Genomic DNA, 9,413 nt, shown 5'->3' with positions numbered 1-9,413 from the left:
TGTGAATTTTAAAAGATACAATCACATGATAGTTAAAAGATACACATTATATAATCACATGATATAATTTCATGTGAATCTTACATGATATATACATGTACATTTTTGTGAGTGTTCTTGCATTAATCATTTTTTTTTAATTTTCTTCTAGAAATTGAAGAATTTGTGGAAAAAATTGAAGAGGTGAAAAGTGATAAATTGAAGAAAAAATATGAAATCTTGATATGAAGAAATGATAGTATTATGAATCGTTGTAGTTTTTTTTATATTTTATTTTGTATTGAATAAAATATTTGTAGTATTATGTTTATAGATTGATTAATAAAATTGAAATTTTTTATGATTTACTTACGAATATGATTGTATAAGAAAATATTCATATATGCATTTCATAAAATATGCATATATGCACCTAAAACGTTGATTTTTTTGCTAAAAAATTAGAGTTTTTTTTTTTAAATATACTGATTTTTAAAAATTTACTTTTTAATAAAAATACAATTTTTTTTTTGTAAAAATTTGCAGTTTTTATAAAAAAAAATGCAGTTTTTTCTTGTAGTTTTTTTGAAAAAATTACAGATCTTTTTTTTTTGAAAAAAAGTGCAGTTTTTTTTGGAAAAATTGCTGTTTTTTTTTAAGTTGTAGTTTTTTTGGAAAAAAAAGACAGCTTTTTTAAAAATAAATTGCAGTTTTTAAAAAAAGTCATTTTTTTGAAAATTCATTTTTTCTGAAAAAATTGAAAAAATCTCCATTGAAAAAAAATGACAATTATTTTTTTTAAAAAAAAAATATGAAATTTGATTTTTTATGTTAAGTTTTAGAACTTTTATTAATCTTTCCAATAACAACAAAAATTAAACATTAAATAAGATTGGTAAGATGACGATCATGTACTTAATAAATTAATTTCGATCCAACGCTCCACTTTTAGTTCTCGGGTTCTCGAGAAACTTTGAGTTCTCAACCGATCTCAATATATATATATATATATATATATATATATATATATATATATCAGAAAATGTGACAACCCGAAATTTCCATTCTAATCAAACCATTTCAATCGAATAGTAGTAGAGCAGTTACAGTGAAAATTCAAACTTATGGAATAAGTTTGGCAGTTTTCAGGGTTTTACACCTAAAGAGATATTAGGAGAGTGGTTGCACTAGGATTAGGTACAACACTGTAATTCCATTACCCTAGATCATTAGAGTCCATTCCGAGAATAGAAATATTTTCTGCCAAAAATCTCTGGACTATAAATAGAATTCTGAACCAAATTGGTTCATTAGTTGAATTCCAATTAGAGAAAAGCCAATTTCTCTCTCACGGATCTTCGAGTTTTCATCCCAGATTGTGAGTCCACTTTCCTTGATGTGTTTTAATACTTGTTATATGCTTAATAACATTGTTTACATGTCCAAAATACAAGATCCGGGAGTTTACCACCCAAGAACGTTCTTGGGGAGTAAACTTCAAAATCAAGCCTAAAGGCCATCTAGTCCCATTTCCGTGTTAGGCATCTAGTTAAGGACTTTATGTATGAGCATTAGAGGCTAGAAACAAATCAAAATCATTTAGTTTTAGGAGTTTACGGCCAAGGAACATCTCTTGGGCCGTAAACTCCAAGTGAAGGCACAAATGAGTGCCTAATGTTCCCTTAGCCTTAAAGCAAGAACCTAGAAGCCTTAAACTCATGATTTATGCCATCAAAACCATTAGAAATCATTTCTAGAAGGGAGTTTACGGCCAAGAAGCTCCTTAGGCCGTAAACTCTAAGTTTAAGTGCCAAAATCCTTTCAAACACTTCCTAAGGCTTAAGATTTGATTAGGACAAGTACCCTTAAGTGTTTATAGTCTAGCAAACACAAGAAATCACAAGGAAAAAGGAGTTTACGGCCAAGACAAACTCTTGGGCCGTAAACACCATTAAAGGGGTCAAAGGACACCCTAACACCTTCCTTAAGCCAAGAGACAATTAGGGCATGTACCTAGATGGGTTATGGACTAGCTAAAACATTTAGAACCCCATGTGTGAGGGAGTTTATGGCCCAAATGGTTCCAAGGCCGTAAACTCCATAAAATGGTACCATTTAGTGCCATAAACCCTCTTAAAGCCAAGTATTAAAGCCTAGAATTGTTCCTAGTTGTTATAGAGACTTGAAAGCACCATAATCACCCTCCCAAGGGAGTTTACGGCCGTAAACTCCAAGGGAAAAGGGTCTTTGGGCCGTAAACTCCCCATAGGAGTCAATATGGTACCTTAAGCACTTGTTAAGCCTAGAAACAATTCCCCTCTAGAGTTGTAGAAATTCTATGCACCATTTCATGACTTGGTTGAGAGTTTACGGCCAGGAGCTTACTCCCCTGGGCCGTAAACTCCAATGAATATGGTCTTTTGACCTTAAACTTCCATTAGGGGCATTGCACTCCTTTGTTGCAACCCATTAGCCTCCTAGCACTTGACCAAAAGTGTTGTCCTCGCGTTAAATGTTTATACTTGTATAATTAGTGATTAAATCTCTAATTATTTATATACATATGTCTTCATATGTAATTAGGATCATTGTGTGTGTCTAAGTCTTCACTTGACACCAAGCACTTGTCCGATCCTTCCGTACGATAACAGCCCGTTCAATTCCAGTCACATACTGCAGGTGAGTTCATACCCCTTAACTAATGTTTTAAACTATTTTAAATGTTTTATGGGGGGGGGGGGGGGATACAAGTAGAATCATGCTACTTATTATGTCAATCACATGTGATTAGTAAGTAGGATTATATTACTTACTACATCAATCACATGTGATTAATATACAACATTCAAAAGATTTGGCTACTCATTAGCCGTTTTACCAAACAGTTTCCTTCAAAAGATTTTTATAAACATTTTATATGTTTTAAACTCCTTATTACACTGTACCTCTCACTCTGTTTATCATATTTCAAACTTATTTACAACTGTGTTTCAAACAATGTTTTCCTTATACTCAAAACTGTTTTATCATACTTATGCCTTCAAATTGTTTTATAGATTGACATCAAGTCGATCTTTTCTTAAAATAATATTTATATTTCAAATGTCTTACAAAACTTATTTATTCTTTTATATTATAAATTGCATGCATCTATATGTATAGTTATATAAGAAATGTTTAAAAGACTTAGGAAGGCTATCCACCCTATTTCCTTTTCGCGCCTTGAGATGTGGTCTGGTGGGATATCGGATACTCGTCCGAAGGTCATTTAAATATTAGTTATATATCATGTGTACATATAAAGTCATAAAAGGTCCTTCCAGTTCATCCTATGCCCTTGGGTAGCAAGGGTATACATCCATGTCCATACGTACCACTCAGATTACTAGAAAGCTACCATAGGGGTAGTTCAGGAAAATACTAGAACCATTACTAGAACGCGATATCATACAATGAGTCAGTTCATTCATGAGTCAATACTTTCTAGAACATTACTGTACATTACATATACAACTATACTAGGACGAGAACATATACAACTATACTAGGACGAGAACATATACAACTATACTAGGACGAGAACATATACAACTATTCTAGAACGTTTACATTACTATACTTGCTAGGTAGAGAGCACGTACCTTACAGCTAGAACAGTTCATTACATTACATATACGAGAAGACGTTATTTACTGTGATTTAAATCGGAGCATGACTTAAAACCTCATGACTTGAGTTGTGGCTAGAGTCTCTTGAAGGGGGAGCGTTGAGTTTGCGTATAGATCTATGCTGGATTGACAATCCTACACCTTGCTGCTAGCTACAGCCGGACTTGCAGGTCTGCGGGTGCCAAACGTCATTCCGTTATTACGACCATTCGTATGTCGTTGTTACAGTCGATAGTATGGAGCAATTTATCACAGAATGCCTTAGCCTAAAATATGGTTTAAGGTAGTTAGTACGATAGTAGTCCTTTTAGAGCTACGTTTTAGTACTACGTTAATTTTTCCATTACATATTTTTAGTGATAACCTCACTTAAACATAAATGTACAAACTATATTTTTGGATAATGATAGTTATACTTTGGAAAGATACATACTCATACAAGAGACACACACACAGAACAGTTAAGTCTTGGTAGAAGACGCCATCATATACTAGAAGGAATCATAGGGATTCTAGGGTTTTTCAAACACTTACAATTCATATACACTTTCAAATTCTATAATACATAGACTTACAATTACTTACAGTTCATATACACTTACAAATTCTTACATACAAATTAAGTCACTAAATACTTATAATCTCACCAGCTTCAAAGCTGATACTCGCTTTCAAAATTACTTGTATCCTCAGGTCATCATAGACAGGTACCGATGCAAGGAGAAAGGAAGATGGAGCTTATTCAAGACTTATCTTTCATTTTGATTTATGCTTTAGTGTTTATCAAAATTTGACAGAATACAATTGTATAATAATTATTTTATTAATGCAATGGATGATGTTGTTGCTTGTTTACTACTTTACATTGTTGTTGATATTATACATGACGTCCTCCGCCCCAGAACGTTTCCGCCGTTCTTGGTTTTGGGGTGTGACAGAAAAAATGATTTTTACATAATTTTAATTATTATGATTATTATTAAATAATGTTCAATTTGCACAAGTACAAATAACAAATATAAATAATGACATTTTGTTAAATGTTGCGTCAAAATGTGGTTTTGTTGATTATGATATTATGAAAGGAGTTCAATTATTAAAGGGAGTTCAATTAGCGCACGTATAAAGGATCGCATTTTGTTAAATGTTTCTTGAAATTGTCATTTTGGTAATCCTTACTAATAAATGAAAATAATTTTTGCCACATGTTATTCTATTATTAATTTCGACACATGTCATTTTTAGGTATTTTTGATTAAATGTATTTTCTATTTGTCTTTTTTCTATATATTTATTTTTTCTTAATTAACATATTATATTTAAACCTCAATTAATAATTATCATAATTGAAAATAACCAATAAATTACAATATTAATACTCTCATATAGTATTTAATATGTTCCCTTTTAATTCAAATTTCAAATTTTAAATTTAAAATCTAAAATTTCAAAATTAAATAATTTTTTGTTTAAACTTTTATATTTAATTTTTTTTATCAAAAAACCCGTATAATATATTATTAGTGTCTTCCACGTAGTTATCAGTATACGTAAATGTGCCAAATTTTGTACAGGTTTTAATAATTTTCTTAATTGATTTTTGTGTGGCTTTAATTAATTATAGCACATACAAGTATGTGAAGCAATTTCAACCCGTAAGCTTCAACCCATTTACTAAAAACAAACATATAAAGACGGCCCACTGGATAATAATCTATAGACTATAGAGTTTATTTTACAATTATTACAATTTTAAATAGATTTTAAATAAATTATTCTTGATAAATGTATTTTATTGTTTTCTATATATATATATATATATATATATATATATATATACTAGTGAATCTTAGAGGTCCGTACTGAGCACAACCCATGGAGGTTAATTTTGGAATTTAAAAAAAGTTTTGCAATGTCTAATTTTAAAGGGTTTCAAATGAATTAGATTTTGTTAGAAGCCTACTACTTTTCATCTTTTCAGCAGATTCAACTTCAAAATACCAAAAAAAATAGATAATGTAATTAATTTGCTACAATGTAAAATAATAAGACAAAGTACAATTTGGAAAGCAATATGTAACTATAATAACATGCTTCTAAAATACAACGTTTTAATAAGAAAAAAAAATGAAATATACAAAAACTGAAAATAATTTATAGAGGTTCTATTACATTTTTGTGTTGGTAATGGTATTTATTTAATGTTTATCTTCTTTATTGATATCTGTGTTGCATAGTTAAATCTTCCCCAATATATTTTCCTACTAATAATCCATCCAATTTAAAATCGAGTTTCTTCATGACAACATTTTGGTAGTTTGAGTTCTATTGTTATGATCTCTTTTTTCATGACACCGAGTGCAACAATGTCTCATTGCCATTTAGCCAAATTGTTGGGTTTTTTTTTTCAGAAAAACTGGACAATATTAACATATAAAATATTTATAGGGTCAAAAATATAAAATCAAAATAAAAAAAATAAAAAAAATAAAAATAAAAAAAAGAATTTGTAGATGTTCTTCTCTTGAAAGGGAAAACACTATATAAACATTAAACATCCATGCAACATGAAGGGAAATAATGGACTTACTTGAGGAAGAATTCCAAGTTTGTCCATGCTTTTAAATCATTGACTTGTGAACCTTCTATGGTAAATTGTCCGGAAAACTTGACTGTGAGTCCAGGTTATATGGAAAATATTCCAGACTTTGCTAGCAGGTAATATCTCTATTTGAACAACTGTCATTACAAACAAGTTACAGTGAAAATGAAAATATATTAGCCTTTTATTTATTTGCTATTTCAGATGTTGAGGTATTATAATGAAACAAATAATAATAATAATAATAATAATAATAATAATAATAATAAAGAGCATTCACCTTCCAGCATAACTTTCAAAGATTCAGGCTGTACAGCTTAGTAGATACCCTGGCTTATAAAGTAACACAATCTGTGCTTCCCGAATACTTGTATCACCATCAGTTCCCTTCCTCTCTCGAAAAATTTGACAACAAATTACACCTGAACTAAAAATTTGATAGATAAAAATATTAGCAAAATTCATGGTAAAATAGCTATAAAAAGTTGTGAAAAAGATTAGGAAAAGGTAACATAACAAATTCAAGAGGTACGGCATACCATTTGTTTTTGGAACCCCAGTGTTATGCCATGCTGAGGAAAGGATGATGAGGTTGACCATGACAGCATGCAGCCTACCATCAGATGTCTGAGGGGGAAAAGCAATTGCATTGACTCAAAATCCATCTCTATAAGTGGTTGGTGGGAAAGCTGCTTATCGAAGTAGACATCGATCTCATCATTTTTTTTTATCCAAATCTCTTGCACCGTGCACCCAAGTTAAATTAACATTCTTTCAATTAAGAAACCTAACAATTAAAATTTGATTTTCAACAAAACCTAACAGAATATTAACTACTTAAGACTAACAAGTAATTGAAATTCAAATTTTAGTTGTTAGGTTTCTTAATTGAAAGAATGTTAATTTAACTTAGGTGCACTGATTCGGATGAAATAAACTATGTTTAGCTTCTAATTATGATATAAAATATTTTTCTATGGTCATTAGAACCATGGATCAAATTACTCAAACCCCCAATTATCTCTCTCCCCAAACCAACACATTAGCATAAAGAAAGAAGCCTAAATTTAAAAGACATGTTTCAATGTGATTTCCAGATTGAAAAACCAAAAGTGCTTGTAATTGTTTCCATTAAACCCTAGTTCATGTTTTGTTACTCCATAAGTAAATTTATCTACAAAAATAAAAAATTAAGAGCAACAATAAAATTAACTTCAAGAAGATCTCATAAAATTTGTATGTGAGAGCAATATATGTTTACCTGTACATGGAAAATTAGGGATTTGGGGCAAGAGGGTTGGTTCAAAATCATCTTCATGCTTCTTTCATCCGATTCATTGATGATGGAACTTACTAACATTTCATGTTTCCAACCTTCAAAGGTCATCAAGATCAATCAACATGAAAAAAGAAAAAAATAAATGTCAGCAATGGACATCAAACCAGTAAATCACCTGTTAGGGTCAAATAAAGTTTATTTTATATATTATTTCCTTAAAAAGTATATTTAGCAAAAATATCTCTAAATAGCAGTTTGAAAACATCATGCATATTAGTTTTACATACGATTCTTAAGAACAATAACATAAAAAATCAAATATTGACCTTCACCTTTAGAGGAAATCCAATATTCTATTGAATCTTTGGGAAACAAAAACTGGTTAAAACAACATTAACCAATAAAGATTATTCTTTTAACTTATACTAAATATGAAATAGAATTAGAATAGTTTTTTTTTCTCACCTGTTACTAAGAATGGTAGCCAGAAATGTCAGTTGTCCCGGACAGAGGGTAGGAATAAACCATTACCAGCCCATTAAATACAACTTCAAATCAGTCACGAGGATTAGAAGAAGCCTGCTGTCAATTGAAGCTAGTTACTGCACTTCCAAATCAAAATATTTGTAACCAAACAAGAATGTTATGAAAAATATAAAAATGAAAAAACAAAACCCTACGTTGAAAAAAAATGAAATTGTGAAAGGCAAACAGATACCTTTCTTTCTTCAAATTGGCAAGAAACTTCCATATTTCAGTTAGCATGAGAAGTCGCTTTGTTCTGGTTACCTCCTACCTCCCCTGATGATTCTTTCCCCTCCGACCACTGTTTGGTTATTAACCCTAATCAAATAGAATATAAAGATGAACTGAATCAAAATAGACAAAACAATATATGAGTTACTAAACCCTAACCAAATTTCTAGAGAACAGCGAATCAATTAGTGGATTAGGCATCGTCTTCTACTTTTGCACCAAATAGAATCACAAAGTGAAATACGTTTTGTGGTAACTACAAGAACAGATAGCATATATATCATCTTACAAAGTGAAAGCAAATTTTTTTTATCCTTTAGTCTAGTGAACAAGATAAAAGACATTGGTCCAACAAAGAACCGATATCACATCAGTCTGTTACTATGACTTCGACAAAGAAATTACCTTCAATGTTTGAACCATGAATCGCTAGTTTTCATTCCCCTTCAAGATCAATCCCTACGATACCTAATAAATAACGGATATCAACTATGAAGCACCAACATGCAAACCCTTGAATTTGCAAGCATCATAGAGCATAAATAATACAATAATAAATTGAATTCAAACCTCACCTGAAGCGCTGTCTAGAGAGAAGTAGCAAAAAAAATAAAATAAGGAGACGAAATTTAAAGCCACATAAGGAGCAGGCGACTGAAGTTATTAATAGACGGTATTAACAGAGGGCGAGTCGACAAACAGAAGTACAGGTGGTAAGGGCACGTTTCATCGGCGCTTCAAACCAAGCAGCTTTGGGGAAACACTCTACCGTCAAGAAGGAAAGCCCACCGCCAGGTCGGTATTACCTGATTTAGGGTGAGTCAGCAGCAAAGAATTAAGAAGAGGTGTCGATTAAAGGGGATCTAAGAGTGGAAAGCATCATTGGGAGAAACTACACCGACCTCAAGGAAAACCCACCACCAAGTCTTCCGTCTCAACGTGATGTCAGGCTGACCGGAAGCAAGCAGGAAGGCATCTTTCATCAGCAAACGATGCCGTTTCGTGAATCCCATTATCACGTGAGGCTAATGTGGGGTTGAGCGGAGTTAAGCACACAAACAGTCAGCTTACCTCAGGATGACGGAGTCATGAGGGTGCTCATCGACGTGCATACCTTAATAGTGCAGAA

The 9,413-nt window shown here is 31.5% G+C and overlaps 1 long non-coding RNA gene across 9 annotated transcripts; it reads right to left on the bottom strand.

Annotated features, from left to right (window-relative positions):
• Window positions 1-3,427: 3,427 nt before the first annotated feature.
• Window positions 3,428-9,367, bottom strand: LOC111916165 (uncharacterized). 9 transcript variants are annotated; one of them, XR_006183187.2, is made up of 10 exons: window positions 9,187-9,361; window positions 8,855-9,090; window positions 8,690-8,752; window positions 8,247-8,371; window positions 7,994-8,130; window positions 7,511-7,623; window positions 6,789-7,036; window positions 6,530-6,676; window positions 6,238-6,386; window positions 3,429-3,913 (listed from the first exon to the last, which is right to left on the bottom strand). It is a non-coding gene; the product is annotated as an uncharacterized LOC111916165 (long non-coding RNA). The 9 variants fall into 9 exon arrangements; XR_006183186.2 differs by having other exon boundaries at window positions 3,430-3,913; window positions 8,860-9,090; window positions 9,187-9,359; XR_008224376.1 differs by having other exon boundaries at window positions 3,428-3,913; window positions 7,994-8,135; window positions 8,690-9,090; window positions 9,187-9,367.
• Between the last annotated feature and the right edge of the window lie 46 nt (window positions 9,368-9,413).

The sequence above is a fragment of the Lactuca sativa genome, chromosome 1, assembly GCF_002870075.4.
Source record: "Lactuca sativa cultivar Salinas chromosome 1, Lsat_Salinas_v11, whole genome shotgun sequence".
Classification (NCBI taxonomy): Eukaryota; Viridiplantae; Streptophyta; class Magnoliopsida; order Asterales; family Asteraceae; genus Lactuca; species Lactuca sativa.
This window is presented reverse-complemented; position numbering and strand designations above follow the sequence as displayed.